This window comes from Aotus nancymaae, unplaced genomic scaffold, assembly GCF_030222135.1.
Source record: "Aotus nancymaae isolate 86718 unplaced genomic scaffold, 86718_ANA_hifiasm-v0.15.2.pri h1tg000029l, whole genome shotgun sequence".
Taxonomy (NCBI): Eukaryota; Metazoa; Chordata; class Mammalia; order Primates; family Aotidae; genus Aotus; species Aotus nancymaae.
This window is the reverse complement of record NW_026988442.1, coordinates 50,704,899-50,725,808: the sequence shown is the minus strand read 5'-3', so window position 1 is coordinate 50,725,808 and position 20,910 is coordinate 50,704,899. Positions and strand designations below refer to the sequence as shown.

At 35.8% G+C, this 20,910-nt stretch overlaps 1 protein-coding gene and 1 pseudogene across 6 annotated transcripts in view; one reads left to right on the top strand and one right to left on the bottom strand.

The window, feature by feature from the left end:
• SLC4A10 (solute carrier family 4 member 10) overlaps positions 1–20,910 on the top strand; it is a 359,094-nt gene that overhangs the window by 52,786 nt on the left and 285,398 nt on the right. The gene's annotated exons all lie outside the window — the stretch shown is intronic.
• On the bottom strand, positions 5,124–6,905 carry LOC105708802 (heat shock factor protein 5-like; annotated as a pseudogene).

The window sequence follows — 20,910 nt, the reverse complement described above, 5'->3', positions numbered from 1 at the left end:
TAGCCGGGCGTGGTGGTACACGCCTGTAGTCCCAGCTACTCTGGAGGCTGAGGCAGGAGAATCACTTGAACCTGGGATGCAGAGGTTGCAGTGAGCCAAGATTGTGCCACTGTACTCCAGCATGGGCTACACAGCAAGACTGTCTCAAAACAAAACAAAACAAAACAAAACAAAATGAAGTTCATTAGCAAATATATTTGAAAAAATCTATATTTAAAAATAGATAAGTTTTAATATAAAATCACATTTAATATCAGCTAAAATGATTAAAAAGCATGATTGTAAGAATCATTAATTGGATACGTATTCATTTATCCACTCTTAAGAAGGCAGCGTGGTACAGTAAAATGATATGGAATGGGGTTATATGCAGGTCTGAATTTGAAACACTCCTAGATGTATGACTTGAGAAAAATATCTTAACCTCTCTGAACTTCAGTTCTTTATCTGTAAATGGGATAAAAGTTTCTAACTCACAGCATTGTGAAGTAGCATCGATAGTGCATTTAATATGGCACCTGATAGGTACTAAGTGACTAATGTCCTATAGCTGATATTTAATAGATGGTAGCTCTTATAATTATTTCTGCTGCTGCTGCCACTGTTGCTGCTAAGCACTGTGCAATAGTTTAGCATAATCATCTTTAGGTACCAGAAGAAAAATTTGATTTCTTTTTGAAAACACTGTTCTAATGAAAGGAGAGATAGCTAGTTGGTCGCCTGAAATTATATCACAAAATATTTTGATTTCATAGTATGATTGGAAATCGATGGCACTGGGGTCAAGAGAAGAAACATAGGCATGGTCTGTTTATATACACCCTGATTTGGGAGGCAAATCATCTTCATCTCTACCTTTTGCAATTATACAAATACTTTCGTTGAGTACCTGCTGGATACAAGCTACTATCTTATGTCCTGAGGATATAGCAGTGAATAAGACAGAAATGACTCCTGCTATTAAAGAGCTTACATTCTTGTCAGAAAGACAGATGCAAAGAACTAAGGGAACTAATTTTGTTAAGTCCGTTCAGGCATTAAGAATAAAGCCAAGCAAACACCTTTAAGCATGACATTTCTCAAAATGGGCAAACATCTAGTACTTGTTTCACCTTCCAAGTTATAGCAGCTTAATGGGACTTTAATAAAAACTTCTTAACACAGTAGACCTGTCCCATTTCAAGGATCTTAAAAAATAAAATCCATTTCAAGATTAGAATTGTGAAGTTGCAATCAGGCCAGGTCACTGTGGCTGTAATTAATTTTGTGTGACAGTGGTCTGTAAAGCCAGAGCTTGCATTATGTGATAAGGGGGCAACTCCTACCTGCTCACTGACTTAATTGTGCCCCTGAGGCCTTCTTGAAACCTCATGAGTTTCCTCCCATTCTGTTTTAGTATTTTATGCTCCAAAGATGCCACAGATGACCTTCATTATGGTGATTAACTTTCTGATGGACGGGGAATAGACCTGAAGCCTTCTCACATGGCATCTGCCTAGCTCAGATAGCACAGAAATAGCAACCCAGATTTCCCAGGATCCATATCTTGCCTTGGTAGCATTTTTCAAATAATAGTTTTCCAAGAATAAAAAAATCAGCTTCATTGTTGTTTATTTTGGAAGACAGTTATGGGATTTAAAAAATAAGATATAAAAGTAAAGAAACCACATATGCTAACCCTGTTAACCATGTAACTTTATGCAAAGCTCTTGACCTCTTTAGGTTTACTTTTTCCTCATGCTGTAAAATAAGAGCACTACTAGATCTTTTTAAAGCTCTTTTTGAAACCTCCAAGACTTCTATACTTTTATAATTCCATGGACCTTTTTTCTTATATTTTCTGTTAAATGATTTCTATGCTTCGTTTATTTAAATATAAAATAGTTAATAGTTCATTTATAAATAGTTATTTTTCTTCACTTTTACTGAAAAATCATGAAAAACACGCACGGCATATGCCGTTTATTTTTAAAGTCATTTCAATAGAAACATCATATATCAAGATGACTTTGTTCCTCTATGCCTATTTTAAATTCTTCTCCCACAAGTATTTGAAGCCCTCAGTGAAATCATGTATTTTTTCCTTTTGGGTTTTTATTCAGAATCAGAATTCTGCTTTTTAGTCAGCTGGGCTAGGAAAACACCATTTATGCTAAATTGCTACACTAGAACCTCAGGACCAAAGACCATGGGTGGATTTCAAGTGTTCCACGAATCACTTGAAATTGTAGGTAAACACTTTGTGGGTGTGCCTTGTATACTTATGTGGGCAGAGAACTGTCATCAGATGATCAAAGGAGCCCATAATCTACCAAAGGTTAAGAACTACTTTTGGCATCAGACAGATCTGCAAAATAGTGTAACTTTGAGATTCTTGGTAGCCCTTATAATATAACATGGGATCAGGAAGAATGAGAATGACTAGTGTATGTCCTATCTGAAAAGACTGTGGGCTCTGTCATGGAATGTAGAGGCAGATGTTGAAATGCCATTTAAAATAATTTGGTCATTTATTGCCTTTTTTGGCTACATTTTTGTTGTTATTTGTATGTCAAACTTCTCATTTCTTTTCTTTCTTTTTTTTTTTACTTTCTAATTTCACATATTATGGCAAATTTAGGTGATATGGTAATACTTGGTTATCTTTTCTTTTCTTTTTTTTTTTCTACTTTCACCTCCAGATGGATTAAATTTATTAAAGATCATTCATCTTTTTCCAAAAAAGTAAGTTTCTGTAAAACACGTCCAAGAATTGCCCTTATCCTTAGTGGCATTTAAAAAATTCAATTACTATTCAAGTACAAATGAAAAAAAAAACTTTTAAAATTTTCAGATTATTTGAAAAACAAAGTACAATCTCATTTGAATACAAATTATTAACAGTCATAATGATTGAGTTTTCTATTAATCACCAGTCAAACAGTAAAAACAAGCAAGACAAGTCTAGTTGGAACACTCACTTTATTGTTGACTGATGGAAATTTATCAGTGCTTAAGGTGCTGAAATACTGAGGTACTAGTCAGGAACCCTGTTAGTTGACTAGTTGTATCAGACCCTACTGGATAATTCACAGGAAGATTTTATTATACCTTTTGCCATTTTGCCTAAGTCATTAATGACAGCTTTAGTCGACAGATACAAGGTGTGTAAGGATAGCAGGAGATCCAGCTCCTTGGTCTGCTGTATTCATAAATAAAAAATGTTTGGAAAGCTGATTAAGGCATTTCATTAATTAAGCCTTAAAACAACTGAAACCAAATCTATGCCAAGGTTCTTGCTTGACATGTGTTCCTCAAAAGATATTATCTCCACATAAAAAAAGCTAAGAAAGCCATAATTAGGGGTAAATATCATCTACACAGTATATTAGCTCTTCAACATGACAGAGAAAAAGCAAAGTTCCTTCATTTGGAAATTGGGTCTCCTCTTCACATACTCTGACAAAATACTCTATAGTCTGGCCAAAAGATGTAAGTGTCTTGATAATTTGCTCTTTTAAACCTTGCTAATAGAGATAAATAAATGCCCATCACATAGACATTAACTAATCTAAACAGATGGACCACACAGGTCACTTTTCAGAACCTACTTTAATATGTAAACAGAGTTACTGCAGATCAATACAGAGCTCACCCTTTTCCAGAAAAGTAGATCTGTGTAATACTTCTAGGATTTGACATCATTGGGAAGACACAATGCAGTATAAGAAATGAACTGTTACATTCACAATGGCTAGCATAGTACTATGTCATATCACCAAGTGCCTTTTTAATTAGTTTCATATTCCTAGGCTTTCCTTTTGTTTCTTCAGTGCTTAATAGGAGAACTGAAGCAGAATCCAACAAGAAAGTTCTAGTCAACTGAAATACTTTAAATCAGAAAGTTTCTTGCTGTCACTGGATAAGCAAGTAAGGGATCAACCACAGAAACTAGACATCCAAGTTATCCTCTCCTAAAATAATCCCACAATCCTACTATGCAAATCTAGAATCGTATAACAAGGGTAAGAAAAAAATTTATAGTGTATCCCATTATCCAAAATTCTCTCAGAAGCTTAAACCAGATATAAACCATTTTTTAAAAACCAGAGACATAGCTTCTGCTAAATGACTACTAATCAGTTTTTTTCCCAAATTTGCACACAGTACCTTATATAGACAAGTATTTATATTTATTGAATATAAAAATCTAAAATAAGAAAATAGTATATTAAATCTCTTAATGTTTTTGTTCACACATTGCACATTTCCCCTTCAAAATAAAAATGCTACACATGCATCCTTTATCCTATCCTGCAATAATAAAATATAAAACTTTAAAACCTTTAAATCTATCAGCATTTATAAATACAATTATATTAAACAAGTTAAATACTTTCTTTAAATCCATTTAAATAAGTGATATATTAATAAAACATTTTTACCATTTATGATAATGTACCATTAAAATGAAAGAAAGATATGAAAATAGAAGAATGCTTCCATTAATATAAAAGAATCAGGGGCTGTTAAGTGTGATGGATGGTCCAAGTCTGGATGCCTTGCTCTTAAAACAGAATGCTGGGTTAGGAAGTAAGAGAATTTCCTGGTTAATCACTTAGAAAATTAGCTCTTCTCCAGAGTTTCTTCCCTGGAATTCCTGACCCATTTAGACCTGTGATCTTGGTGACCTCACATGCCTTTGTTTCTCACACAATCTCCTTTAAAAGGATCACACTATGACTTGAATCAGAGAGACTGAATTCCCCACTAAAGCTGTACTGACTACAGTTTGAGTGGCAAGACGACAAATCAGCACACACAGAGATTATTCTCCGGTACCATAGATGGAGCAGTTTTGAGATGCTCCTTGACTATAACAGAAGGCCAGAACTTTTTGTTTAAAAGGGATATGGACAGCAAAAAAACATGGCTGCTAGATGTTTGGTAGTTTGTCAAGGCAGATAATCTGAACTGAACTGCTGTAGTACATAGCAAATTCTCAATTAATAAAATTCTCTATTAACAAAACAAATATTTTTTCTCCTTAACAGAACTGAAAAAATCCCAACAGTTTGTCATGTGCAAGGCTAGTCTGCCTCCAGCTACAGCTAGTGCACAATGTTACATTTGTCATCCATTCCTCACTCTTTTAATTCTTCCTCCTTTGGAAAGTGCTCCGGCTTGCAGGCCACGTCCACCAGCAGATGAAGATCAGGGGACTTCCTTGTTGTAAGTTGCTCCTACGCTCTCTGTATCTGGCTGGAGTGGCTACACCTGTGTCTTTACTAGGCTTGCTAGCAGGCATCATTTCTGAAATGAGTAATCCCATCTGTTCTGAAGGCAAAATATTCTCAGGTGGACTAGTCTGGCATTTTATATTGGCATCCACCTGGTATGTGCTGAATGGTAGCCCTTCCTGCACAAATACTACTGAAGATGGAGATGCACCATGATTTAGCTGCTCCTTCAGTTTGACATGAACTTGCTGGATGGCTGCAGATTCCTGTAATGAGCTATTTTCTACAGGCTGAGCTGTGTGGATGGTATAGATGTACTCAGGTGACTGTGGTAGAGAGCAGGCAATTGCTTGTTCTGTTCCAACCACAAAAGACGTAATATCTGAGCCTACAGGAGTAAGTGACTCCAGCTGGCTAGCCTGCCTTGCAGAACATGGATTGTTGTTGTTAGAATTAGCTAGACTATGTTGGCCTCTGTTAGATTGAGATGTTGGGCACTGATTCTCAACAGGCTCCACCTTTACCATCTCCAATTTAGGGGAGGAATGCAACTCATCTACTATCTGAAAGACAGCCTCTAGGTTTACTTCTGTCTTTTTATTTTCATCAGTAGTACTGCAGGGCCAATTGGAAGGCAAAAATTCAACTAGATAGGAGGATTGCATTGAAGGATTCTGGAAGTAGTTGCAGTGTGCATAGGAAGAGGCAGTGGGAGTGACACAACTACTTAGAGCATTCATGTGGGTAGGAGAACAGCCCTGCAGCACAGCTGTTGGATAGTAGGCCTGCAAGTACTGTGCTGAGGGTGTGTAGTTACTATATTTTTGGGAGGAGCTGACCATTGTTTGAGGACCTTGTTGAACATGTACAGATGTGGCGCTGGGCTGCAGCCTATAGGTAACCTCAGCTGGAAACCTCTGGAGTACAGGAAATGGAACCCCTTTATCTGAAAATGTGGGAGATGTCTCCACTTGTCCAGGGTGCATTCCAAGGGAGTTCTGCCATGTTCTATGAGGAACTGGGGTCCGATCTAAACTTTTCAGAGGAAAAGTACTGTGGTCGTGGGATGAAGTTACGTAGGAGTAAGGAGACAAACTATCTCGCTGAAATGACCGGTGAAATTGTTCTACAGCCACTGGTTCTTGCGGCTCGGGTCGGGGCGGCGGCCGAGGCAGCGGAGGCAGAGGCCGAGGTGATGAGCAGCCGCTGGAAGCGGTTGGGCGGGCGTCAGGGCACCTCCAGGCCGACCGCCAGCTTGGCCTTGTTGGCGCTGGTCAGGCGCTTGAGGTGCACGAACAGCTGCGGCTGGTCGCGGCGGAAGTGCGGGCTGTGGAAGTGGTGGAGGGGCCCGTCCCGCGCCGGCCCGTCGCCCCCCGGCCCCGGCCCCGGCCCTGCCCCTGCCGCACCCGGCCCGCCCAGCACCACCTTGCGGAAGCGGTAGAGGTTGAGCTGGCGGATGAAGCTGGTGAAGTTGGTGGTTTTGAAGAGCTCGGGCTCGGCCCCGGCCTCCACGCGCCCGGGGCCGGACCATTCTCTTGGAAGTGAGTGATTCTTTTTCTTAGTTTTCTTGTTTGCTGAAAAGAGCCTGACATGTCTTCCCCTCTCTCTCAGTCCCTCCCTCACTATGTGAGCACATGAGGCTCCCCTTGCCTTCCACCATGAGTGAAAGCAGCCTGAATGCCTCATCAGAAGCAGATGGTGCTTCTTGTACAGCTTGTAGAATCATGAGCCAAATAAACCTCTTTACAAATATATATATATATGTAAAATTTTATGACTCACCCAGCCTCAGGTATCCTTTTATAGCAACACAAATGGATTAAGACAAATATCTATTACTATTTGATAAGGCTGGTGCTTTGCAGAACACCAGAAAACTATTACAAATACATTTTACAAGATATCTTGTTCTTGAGCTACAGAATATTTTTCAAGAACATACTGCTACAGAATGTTCCCTTGAAATATTCAGTTCATTATGGATTGGGAAGACACTCAGAGAGTTTTCTCAGAATTTCTATAAGTTTTTGGTCAAGTAGTATGAGGTAGCATTTATCAAGCACTTATTATGTATAAGTCTCTATCTTAAGGCTTAACATCAGTTATCTCATTTAATCTTCAAAATAAGTCATGTGATAGGTGCTATTGCCATATTTATTTTATATATGATAAAACTGGTACATAGAGAGTTAAGTGGCAGCAAGATTTGGCACAGCTAGTGAATTACATGGTCAGCAATGAACCTGGACAGTTTCACAATGGCACATGGGACTTTTCTGTCTATGATTCTTACCTTGTCAGTACAATGATACTTAAAGAAGAGGTAATAGACCACAGGGAGGACAAGAGATATATCCTGAAATCACATGGTCCTTCCTTTCTTCATCTACTGTGCTCATAGGGTCTGTCAACTTCTAAAAGCTTAGATAGAAGGCCTTTTTTGCCCATTATTTTCACCCACCCCATTTTCTTGCTTTTATCTTTTTTCACTGTGCATTTTAAATGTTAATTTTAGACAGATATATCTTTCCTCATAACCTGACTTCCTTTAGGCCCAAATGAATTCCTCTGAGGACCCAAATCTGTCCTGGTCTGGATGATTGGCTTAGATAATAAGTCTGGGAAGTTGGAAGGTGACAAGGTACAAAACAAGAATAGAGCATTGCATTTGAACTCAGAATACCCATGAATATCTTCTAAGAGATAAATAAAATGCTTTGCCTCCTTAAAAACTTGGTCATTTTTGCTATTTATAGAGCATAAGTACTATACACGTGAAGCTGAATGCTCGTCAGTTCCCCTCAGTAATGTTTTTAAATAAGTATAGAAAAAGTTGTTTTTATTAGTGCCAAAGTGAGAGAGGGCACAGATATTTTAAAAACTTTTATTGACTTATATTATACATACAACAAGGTGCATTAATCTTATATGTACAACATGTAAATGTTCACATATACATCTGCCTATGTGATCATCACTCTGATCAAGGCATACAACTTTTTCAACACCCTAAAAGACTCTTCCATGCTTCTTTCTAGTCAATGACCTTCTTCACCTATAGATAACCATTATTCTAATGTCTATCACCATAGATTAGTTTTACCTCTTCTTGAGTTTCATATACATTGAAATAATATGTATGAACTCTCATAATGTCTGTGAGATTCATCCGTGTTCTTGCATGGAGTGGTTTACTCTTTCTTCTATGTAGTATTTTATTATATGATCATACCACAATTTATGTATTTGTCTATTTTACTATCAATGGACATTGGATTATTTCCATTTTTGGCTGTTATGAATGAAACCAATATGAACATTCTCAAACATTTCTTTTTAATAGACATGAGAAGCCTTTATTTTGGGTATGTAACTAGGAATGAAATTGTTAGGATGTGAATACATTTTAGTTTAGTACCTATTGCCCAACAGTTTTCCAAAGTGGATTTATTAATTTACTTTCTCACCAGTAATCTGTGAGAATTCCAGTTGCTCCATATACTTCTTAGACTTTGGAATTGTCCGTCTTAAGTTTTAGTCATTCTGGTGTTTAGTGACATGGATATTTTGTGCACAGGGGAGATTTTAAGACTCATGCACTCCAGATTGTTTTGTTCAACAAATACTTATTTCAAGCTTATTGTGTTTAATGTATGCAAATGCACTTAGTGCTGGCCCATAGTATAAGGTAACACATCATATTTTGCTTAAGGAGCACAAAATCTTTTGATTTAGCAAATATTTACTAACACTTGCTAAGTACTTAGCAGTGTACTTAGTGATGGGAAGGATGCAAAAGGTAAAAGTGGAAGGCTAGTCCTTGCCCTCAATGATTGTACAGTCTGTTTAGGGAGGTGGAAACAGCGTACATTAAATTAACCATTCAAAATTACATGATGACATGTAAGTGCTGAGTCCTAAGTAACAAACTGTAAGTAGTGTAGGAAGAAGGAATTGAAATTAGTGTTCTTCAGGTTACCTTTAAAGATTCTTTCCCTCAATTTCTCATGTTGAATTAGTCACCATATGCTGTCATTTCTGCTTTCTAAATCTCTGGAATCTGCATTTATTTTATTTTTTTACCTCAATTGTAGGTCAACGTGTGTGTGTGTGTGTGTGTGTGTGTGTGTGTGTGTGTATAGTATATTAAACTGCCTTTCCATCGGCTTCTCTGCTTTTATTTTGAGTTCTCTTTTATTCATTATTTTATCAGAATATTCTTCCTGAAGGCTAGGTCTTGTCACTTGTAGTCACTCTACTGCTTAAATTCTTCAACTTTTTCCCATTGTTTTGGGGTCAAAATCAAACTGTTCTGCATGTCACCTAGAACTTTATAATACTCTAGCCCTGGCCTGTATTTCTAACATTACACCTTGCCACTTCTCACAAGTGTACATGCAATTTTTTTATATACCTTGAATTACTTCCATTTTTCTGAATCCACTAAGATATGTCATGCTTTTGCATATGGTGTTTCCCTTTGTATTTATTTTCCATAAAGACCTGGATGGAGGTTCACTTCATCTAGGAAACCATTTCTGATCCACCATCTATGTCTGGTCAAATGCTTCTTCTCTGTGCTCTGACAGAACACTATGTGTTCTGGTCACAGAGTGTTCTGGTTGTTGATTCACTTATTCGTTTTCTCTACTGGACTCTGAACTTATTAAGTGCAAGGTTGCTGTCATTCATAATAGTAAATAAATATTTAGATGAGCTGGAATTTAAGCCATCTGCTGGTATATGTAAAGGATTGTAGTAGATCAGCAGGATAGGATAAATTATTTCCAAAAGGTAGAACATACAGCAAAACCATGGAAGTGGGAATTAACATTGTGTGTACAGCGAATAGGAGAGGTAAGTGGGGCAGGGGGTTGGGGAAAGATGGCCTGTGTTGGAAGTACTGGACTGGAGTGGCTAGTTTATGTCAAAGAATATGGGAGTAAAGGCTGAAAAGGAGGTCAGATAATGGAAGACCTCGAGAGTCTGTTAGAGTTTTAAGCTTGATATGGATGGCAAGAGGGAGTCATTATAGGTTTGGTTAAGGGGGTAATGCGATGAAACCAAGTTTTAAGAAATATTTTTGATGTATTATTTATTAATGTATTCTTCTAGCTTTATTAAAGTATAATTTACAAATAAAAATTATATATAAATTGTATACAATGAATTATTTTTATATATGTATATATTAGGAAATGAACAAGGAATATTTTTTAATAGCAGTCTGCAGAATGAATTTTAGAGGAAAGGCTAGAGTTAGTGAGATCAAATAGAAGGCTTTCATAGTAACCTAGATGAGAGGATGAGAACTCCGGCAATGGTAACAGCGCAGTTACAGAGGAAGAGATAGACACAAGTAACATCTTAAAGGACAAATTAATATGACTTAGCAATAAATGAGACATAACTTCAATTTTACTTTCCTAAGTTCAGCAAGAAGACAGGAGGTACTGGCTTACCCAGTGTAACTTAAAGAATATCAAATGGCAACCTTCTCTCTTTTTCATCTTGCTTGAAGTCAATGCCACTTACTTCAAATTCTCATTATCACTTACTGTCCACCTGAATCCATTTATAACTAACCTAGAGAACATAATGGACTCTCAATCTTCCTTTCCCGGCAGTTGGCTGCAAACATTTATGCTCATGACTCATAATTCCTCATTGTCACAATTTCGCATCAGCCATGCACTGTTAAAAATTAATCATCATGTGGCATTCATCCAGCTAGAATCAGAGACTCACAGAATTTTGAAATCAGATGGGAATATACAGTTGATATTCATTTTGGAGATGAGGATCCAAGGCCAGAAATATTAAATGACTTAGCTAATGAAACATGGCTACATACTTCTAGGTCTTCTGAATTTTAATTCAGTATACTTTTCATTAATATATATTTTCTAATCCTAAATTTCTATGTTCCAACACATAGATAACCTTTTCTTAGGTCAAAAACTTGGTAACTTTGCCCTCGTATTACTATACTTACTGAACAAGTTCCTTAGCTTTACGTGATTCCTGCCCTAAGGAGTTAAGTTACTACTTAACACGATTCCTGCCCTAAGGAGTTAAGTACTCAATTAAACACCTTCTGACCACATATAACTCCTTGTTTCATCTGCAGGCCATTTAGACCTGTTTAAACACTCTCTTTACTAATATACTAAACTTTCTCACATTTTAATCTTCTGATGTAATCACTGTGGCTCTTCCTTCCACTTTTCAATTTCTGTGTTTTTCTTCCTGGAATGCAAACCTAATTGAGGGAAAACGGGATCATGGAATTATGTGACATAATCCTCTACAATTTCATGCTGTTTGTTCTTAGTATTGTCATATCTATCATTCTCTCTGCCTTGAGTTTATATTTCTATTTTCTCTACTTTTTATTAAAGTACAGTATACATTTAAAAATGTATTTTGACTTTTGAGAAAATGAAGACCTTCAGGGACAATCAGACTTCTCCTCTTTTTTCTTGACTTTAATATGTAACTCATCCTTACTTTGTCTATTTTCCAAATATGGCAGTCCCAAAATATATTTTATAGAATACTGGTCCCACTAAATACTTTTTGGGAAAAGGATTCTATGTTGAGTATGTTTGGGATTTATTTATTTTATATCCCCCTCTCGAATTTTAACAAGCTCAACAGTGAAGTCTCAGAGAAATCTAGTAGTAAAGACATGTTTATAATTTCATTTAATCCAGAGTTTTAAAAACTTACTTGCCTATGGAACTATTTTGTTCTAACATTTACTAATATCCTTTAGTTCTAGTGTATCATCAAATCAGTGAGTATACATTACGTTTTTAAAGCTCTATGCTTATGAGAATAGTAAGTATTGCAGGTAAAGGCAAGTTAACTCTTTCAAGGTGGAACTTGAATGGTAAGGCAAATGAATTCAACTTTTAGGTGTTAAAATTGTGATGGTGACACATAAATGGAATTTTACAGGATTTGAGTTCAGTTAGATGCTGTTTTGTTTATCTACTGCTGCATGACAAACCACCCTAAAATTAATGGCTTACAAACATTTTATCTGCTCATCATTTCACGATCTGGTTTTGGTTTATCTGTATGGCTTTTGGCTGTTACTGTGGGTTCTCATGTGTGGTTGCAGTTATCTGGAACTGGCTGGGGCTGGGGTCAGCTGAAAAGCTGAATGGCTAGGTATTCTTTCTCTTTTTTTTAGTTTACTAGTATTTTAATTAATAAGATCTCAAGTGAGAATTTTTGATTTATCTAAATGAACAAACTATAGAGGTGCTAAAGGAGAGTTTGGCAATATGTATGGGGAGTATCAATTTCTTATGTCAGATAAATTTTACTTCCAGTAATTCATTCAAAGGAAACAAATAATCAGAAGTCTGGACAAAATTATATATGGGAGCTATATTACAGCATTGATTACAGCAGAAAAATATTAGAAATCATGATGGTTAATTAATATGTATGCCTTTATGATAGATTGGTGCCCTGCCATTGACATAAGGTGCAGAAGACTTTTTTTATTGTTTTAAGTAAAACAATATTTTTTTTGCAAAGCAACAGCAAGTTTATTAGGAAAGTAAAGGTGTAAGAGAGTAGGCAGAGCAGCCTCAAGGGCTGCTCCTTGCCCATTTTTTTGGTTATGAATTTTTTCTTTTTCTTTCCTTTTTTTTTTTAAATGGAGTCTTGCTCTGTTGCCTAGGCTGGAGTGCAGTGGCGTGATCTCGGCTCACTGCAACCTCTGCCTCCCAGGTTCAAGCGATTCTCCTGCCTCAGCCTCCTGAGTAGCTGTACTACAGGCATTCACCACCATGCCCAGCTAATTTTTAAATTTTTAGTAGAGATGGGGTTTCACTATGTTAGCCAAGCTGGTCTTAACTCCTAACCTCAGGTGATGGGCCTTCCAAAGTGCTGGGATTACAGGTGTGAGCCATCATGTCCAGCCTTAAGACTTTTCAAAAAGGTATCAGAACATATACATGATGAATTGTTAAGTAGAAAAAAAGTTACAAGTATATATATTATGACTCTGTGTATGTATTTAGACATTGAAGGGACATAATATTAAAATATATGCAGTGGCATTCTGAATGTGTTAAAACTTCAGGTGAGGTTTTTTTCTCTTTGCTTTTTGTGTTTTCTATGCTTTCTGTAATAAACAAGTATTATTTTAAGAGTTAGAAAAATGTATAATTTAAAAATAATGTCTTGGATTTATAAAATAGAACAATCAGAGTAATTCAGCCGGTGTTTTTCATTTTAATTGGCATAATTAACTCAATTAAAACAATTTAAAACTTTAATATAGCCTTTCCTGATTTCACTGGTTTTTCTTTCTATTCTGTACTGTTTCCAGAGAAACTGTCTTGTGGACATTTGTTAAGCAATATTAATACGGTTTGGCTCTGTGTCCTTACTGAAATCTGCTTGAATTGTAATAAAAAAATTGTAATAATCCCCATGTGTCGAAGGCAGAACCAGGTGGAGGTAATTGAATCATGGGGGCTGTTTCCCCCATGATGCTCTTGTGATAATGAGTGGAGATCTGATGGTTTTATAAGTGTCTGGCATTTCCCCTGCTGGTACTCATTCTCTTTCCTGCCACCCTGAGAAGAGGTGCCTTCTGCCATGATTGTAGGTTTCCTGAGGCCTCCGCAGCCATGCAGAACTGTGAGTCAATTAAACCTCCTTTCTTTATAAATTATCCATTCTCGGGTATATCTTCATAGCAGTGTGAGAATGGACTAATATAAATGTCTACACATTAAGACACATGGCAGGTAATGTTCAGCTTTCTAGGTTCACACATAAATAACAATGTAAATATGTTTTATTCAGTGATAAGAATAAAAGGAAATGGGCTTAAATTGTAGTAAAAGAATTACTTAGGAAATTACTTAGACTTTTTTAAATTTCAAAGAACATACTAAAAGTGTTACCAAAGAAAAACTCTGTATAGGATAGAAAAATGATCTGTTTTAGAAGATTTAGGTGTTAAATCTTTACTGAGACAGGATCATTTTGACTTAATAACCTCTTGCCATCTCTTATAATATTGTAACTTTATAACCTTGAAGAAAGAATATTTCATGTTTTTTTGGTGTAGAATAATTAAAAACATTTTCCAATGCAAAGATTATAAAGTTATTGACCTAAATGGAGTCTAAATACATCTCTTGGGTAGAGTATGAGATGCATTGATACTCTCTGAGGTTTGATGATTAAGAACACAACTGTTACATTATTTCACTTGTTTGTTCTCTAAACTTGTTAGGTAAAACAGTTTCATAATTAATACTATATTTCAAAAAATTGTTTTAAAAATATTTCTTTAATGCTAAGGAATATCATTTTTATTGAACAGGAATTAATTAAAGTCATCTCTTTTGGTACCTTTATGTCCTTTCTTTAGTCTTCCATTTACAAGTAAAGAATAGCTTATATTCACAATTTAGCTAATGTAATTTAATATTTGGCTTTTATTAATGGGAAAATCATGAAAGTAAGTATAATGGTTGTCCTACCACAGATTATTGATTTTCTATTACAGTCATGTGCCATATAACAAATGTTTCGGTCATTGAAGGACTGCATATACCACAGTGGTTCCATAAGATTGTAATGGAGCTGAAAAATTCCTGTTACCTGACGATGTCTTAGTGATCTGACCCTGTTTTGGCCTAGGCTAATGTGTGTGTTTGTGCCTTAGTTCTTAGCAAAAAAAAATAAAAAATAAATGTAAAAAGTAACAAAGAACAAAAATTTTTAAACAGAAAAAAGATTGTAGGATAAGGATATAAAGATTAAAAATATATTGGTACAGCTTTACAATATGTTTGTGTTTTAAACTAAGTGTTATTACAAAGGAATCAAAAAATTAAAATGTTTATAAAGTAAAATTGTAAGCTAAGGTTAAGAAAGATAGAGTTAGTTGGGCACAGTGGCTCACGCCTGCTAAAAAGTAAAAAAGTAAAAAAGAACAAAAATTTTTAAAAACAGAAAAAAGATTATAGGATAAGGATATAAAGATTGAAAATATATTGGTACAACTGTGCAATGTGTTTGTGTTTTATGCTGAGTTTTATTACAAAAGAATCAAAAAGTTAAAAAAATTAAAATGTTTGTAAAGTAAAATTGTAAGCTAAGGTTAAGAAAGAAAGGGTTGGCCAGGTGCAGTGGCTCACGCCTGTAAACTTAGCACTTTGGGAGCACGAGGTCAGGAGATTGAGACCATCCTGGCCAACATGTGAAACCCTGTCTCTACTAAAAGACAAAAAACTAGCTGGGTATGGTGGCACGCACCTGTAGTTCCAACTACTTGGGAGGCTGAGGCAGGGGAATCACTTGAACCCAGAAGGTGGAGGTTGCCGTGAGCCAAGATTGAGCCACTGCACTCCAGCCTGGTGACAGAGCAAGACTCCATTTATAAATAAATAAACAAACAAATAAATAATAAATTTATTGTAGCCTAAGTGTATTGTGTGTGCTATGAAGTCTACAGCTGTATAGTATACAATAATGTCCTAGGCCTTCACATTCACTCACCACTCACTGACTCACCCAGAACAACTTCCAGTCCTGTGAGCTCCATTCACAGCAAGTGCCCTATACAGATGTACCACTATTTATATATATTTTTACTGTACCTTTTTAATGATTAGACAAATTTGGATTCACAAATACCATTGTGTTACAGTTGCATATAATATTCAGTACAGTAACATGCTGAACAAGTTTGTAGCTTAGGAGCAATAGGTTATATCATATAGCATAGGTGTGTCATAGGCTATCCCCTCCAGGTTCAAGTACACTCTATAATGTTACATCATGACAAAATTGCCTAAGAACACATTTCTCAGAACATGTCCCTGTCATTAAGTGAGGCTGTACTTAATGTAATTAATACTGTAATTAATATTTAGAAATCATAGTCTTTAAAGAAATAAGATCTATCTAGATATTATATTTTCTATTAATGCTTTTGGGCACCAACATTTTTTACTCATAAAATCAACACTTTATTGGGCAAGACAACAATGCAGTAAGCACAGCAGGCTTTTGGAAAAATCATGAAGCAAAACAAATATATCTTTAGACCTTTCACCTTTTATTTTGGTGCATTTTCATTCACATTCTTCATTCAGATTCTCTTTTTGACATACTCTGCCCTGAAGACACCAGACTCTCAGACTCCTCAGAACTTTTCTGTTCTCTAAATAAAATAGCGGATTCATGGCATATACTAGTCTTCAAAATGAATTAAAAAGTTTCACTTAAGATACATAATTTTTTAATGCAGTAAAATAATTCAGGGTTCTTACAGAATAACAGCTGATACTGAAAATTTCAGGCACTATTGGCATTTCTCCTGTGTCTTCTCAAATCACAGTGTGTGAGCTTGCCCAATCCATCTGTTCTGTGCCTAAGTTCAATCATATAGAACCTTGCTTGCTTATTTGGTGTACTTTTATCTATAGCAGGTGCTATTTGTATATTGAAAGATCTAGGATCAGTACCATAGAATTTTTTTTTTTTTTTTATAAAACTGAAATTTAAAGTGGTTCTGCACAAAAAAAGAAACTGCCATCAGAGTGAACAGATATCTGACAGAATAGGAGAAAAGTTTTGCACTCTATTCATCTGACAAAGGTCTAATATCCAGAGGAACTTAAACAAATTTACAAGGGAAAAAAACCAAACAACTCCATTAAAAAGTGGGCAAAGGACATGAACAGACAATTCTCAAAAGACATTTATGTGGTCAACAAACATATAAATAAAAGCTCAACATCACTGATAATTAGAGAAATGCAAATCAGAACCACAATGAGATACCATCTCATGCCAATCAGAATAGTGATTATTAAAAAGTCAAGAAACAACAGATGCTGGCGAGGCTATAGAGATATAGGAACACTTTTACACTTTTAGTGGAATGTAAATTAGTTTAACCATTGTGGAAGACAGTGTGGTGATTCCTTAAAGACCTGGAACCAGAAATACCATTTGACCCAGCAATCCCATTACTGGCTATGTACCCAAAGGAATATAGATAATTCTTTATAAAGATATATGCCTACGTATGTTCATTGCAGCACTATTCATAATAGCAAAGACATGGAATCAACCCAAATGCCCACCAATGATAGACTGGATAAATAAAATTTGGTATATATATACTTTGGAATACTATGTAGCCATAAAAAGCAATGAGATCTCACCCTTTGCAGGGACAGGGATAGAGCTGGAAGCCTCCTCATTAAACTAACACAGGAACAGAAAACCAAAAACCACATGTTCTCACTTTTAAGTGAGAGCTGAACAATGAGAACAGATGGATACAGAGAGGGGAACACACACCAGGACCTGTGGCAAGGTGTCGAGGGAGGGAGAACATCAGGAAAAATAGCTAATGCATGCTGGGCTTAATACCTAGGTGATGGGTTGATAGTTGCAGCAAACCACCTTGGCACACATTTACCCATGTAACAACAAATCTGCATGTCCTGGGCATGTATTCCAGAACTTAAAGTAAAACAATAGTAAGAAAAAAAGAAATTTGAAAGTGGTGATAACCAAATTATGTCTATAATGCAGATATTAATTTGATTTCCATATGCATATAGAGACTATATATGTACATATAGATACATACATATATTCCAAATTGTACTTTAATTTCTACAGTCAAATATGATACAGTGAGATACAAGTATAAACGTTCATTGTACATCAAGAAAATCAAAAGCATATTTACAGATTTAACCCAACAGTTGTATTCCCTAGAGAAAGTTTTGAATTTAATTTAGAAAATTAGACACTGTGTTCCCATGGCTATAAAATGTAATATTGTCTTGAACATATGGAGATAGAGAGTAGAAGGATAGCTATCAGAGGCTGGGAAGGGTAGGTGGGGGGTGGGGTGGGGGTGGTGATGTTTAATGGGTACAAAAAAGATAGAATAAATAAGACCTAGTTTTTGATAGCACAACAGAATGACTATAGTCAAAATAATTTAAATATACTTTAAAAACAACTAGAAGAGTATAATTGGATTGTATGTAACACATAAAATAAATGCTTGATGGGATGGATAGCCCATTTTTTGAAATGTGATTATTCTGAATTGTGTGCTTGTATCAAAACAGCTCATGTATCCCATAAATATATACAACTACTATGTACCCACAAAAGTTAAAAATTAATATTGTCATTATTTTTAAAAGTAAATAAGTATTATTGAGCTCTTATGCACTCAATTCTATAATTTTATTTATTTATTTATATTTTTTTAATTGTACTTTAGGTTTTGGCGTACATGTGAAGAACATGCGAGATTGTTGCGTAGGTACACACATGTCAGTGTGATTTGCTGCCTTCCTCCCCTTCACCTATATCTTGCATTTCTCCCCATAATATCTCTCCCTCACTCCCCACCCCCGGCTGTCCCCTCCCCTATTTCCTCCCAACAGACCCCAGTGTGTAGTGCTGCCCTCCCTGTGTCCATGTGTTCTCATTGTTCAACACCTGCCTATGAGTGAGAACATGCGGTGTTTGATTAATTCTATCATTTTAAAGAAGCATAAAATATGGTTTCTCCCCTAAGGAGGGTAAGATCTTATAGAGGAGATAATCTCATAGAGGAGACAAGCCTTTCATTCTTTTGTTCGGTAAACATTTGTTGAATGTTTATATATGCAAATTAGAAATCCATTGTCTTGAGGAATTTACAGGTTAAAACATACGCGAATGTTATAAAACAAGTTTGTAAATGGTGAACGGGCATAATAGAAGCTCAAATAAAATGTTATGCATTAGGAGGTCATGTACATAGAAAGAAAGGTGTCCATGTAAGTAGTGTAGGCTACATGTCAAATGAATGAGGTTAATAATATGGAGCTTCAGAGGATAGATTAGTCACGTAGGTTGAGTGAAGTTGGGGAAATTTTCATTTAGGAGATAAGACAAATTCTTCTTAAAGAAAAGAAAGAAAAAGAGCAGTGGATCCTGCGGAAAGAACACTCCAGAAGAGAGGGACTTGTAAACATGTGGTTACACACATTAGAATGGTTATGATATTCTGCCTTTTTGTAAACTAGCATTTTTAAGAGATTAAAAATTTTTATGTAGGTATGTAGAAATATAAAATTAGATAGTTATTCAAAGAAAAATATATAGGATTATTAAACATTGTAAAGCTTTTTCTATGGGCTGAAATTTTGATTGTTGAGCATATTTGCTTCACTTTATTGTAAGAGTAGTATTCCTTGTCTGCATTATTATAGAATGTTGTTCTGAGTTTCACCCCAAGTATTTTAAGAGAACTGAACTTTAAAGTCAGTACCTAACACGTAATATGAAATATTGTTTTAAAGAGACCAAATGACTCGAAGTCTAAAATAGTTTAATAAAATGATTTTGAGTGTTAACATTGCTAATGAAAGACTCTTCAATTAGGTGGAGGAATTGTCAGCAGCCAGGACAGCATAGATAAAGGCAGGTTGCAGGGGCAAATGATGGCAGTATTTATCAAGTCCAACGTAGGGCATTGAATACTTGATCTAACACCTCTGATGACTTACCTAGATATAGATGGGATATTTTTACTTTACATAATCAAATGTTTAAATCTTAACTAACTCATCCAAGTTTGATGCTACATTTGCTAAACCAATTTTCATTACAATTTGACTTTCCATGGTGGTGTACTGGAGAGGAGTTACCAGCCTTATCAGCCATATATCATAAATTAACAAATCATGGTAAGCAAAAAAAAAGGTATGGTTTTTAACAATGTAGAAAGGCAGTTATTTATTTTCAGGTTGCTTAAATTGAAATAATAAGCAGTGTTTCATGGATGATTGCCATGTTCCCTTTTATTTCAAAGGCAGATGAAAATGTGATTCAGAACTAGAGAAAAAGACAAGGTCGAGTGGCATTACTTTAAATTCTGTTATGATTTTTATGTACATTTAGATGGCCCCTAAATTACAAAACTTCTTAACCAACCCATATGCCCATGAATGATAGATTGGATAAAGAAAATGTGGCACATATACACCATGGAATACTATGCAGCCATAAAAAAGATGAGTTAATGTCCTTTGCAGGGACATGGATGAATCTAGAAACCATCATTCTCAGCAAACTGACACAAGAACAGAAAACCAAGCACTGCATGTTTTCACTCATAGGCAGGTGTTGAACAATGAGAACACATGGACACAGAGAGGGGAACATCACACACTGGGGTCTGTTGAGGGGTGCAGGGCTAGGGGAGGGATAGTGGGTCTTGGGGAGATTAGGGAAAGATAACATTGGGAGAAATATCTAATGTAGGTGACGAGGGGATGGAGGCAGCAAACCACCATGGCGTGTGTATACCTACGTAACAGTCCTGCATGATCTGCACATGTACCCCAGAACTTAAAGTATAACAAAAACAAAAACAAACAAAACAGTTTCAAAACTTTAAGGCAAAGGGAGCATCTTTGTGGTTTGCTGGCAGTATTGTTCTATACAGTTTGGGTAAACCCTGGAGCAAATGCAGTGGTGAGGAATTCCAGAACTACTGTTTATTTTAAACAATTTAAACTTTCTAGATATTAACTTAAAACAAATCTCATCCCTAGCATTCACTCAAACAACAATATCCTCAAAATGACAAAATAAAAGTGATAAAGTATAGATCTGA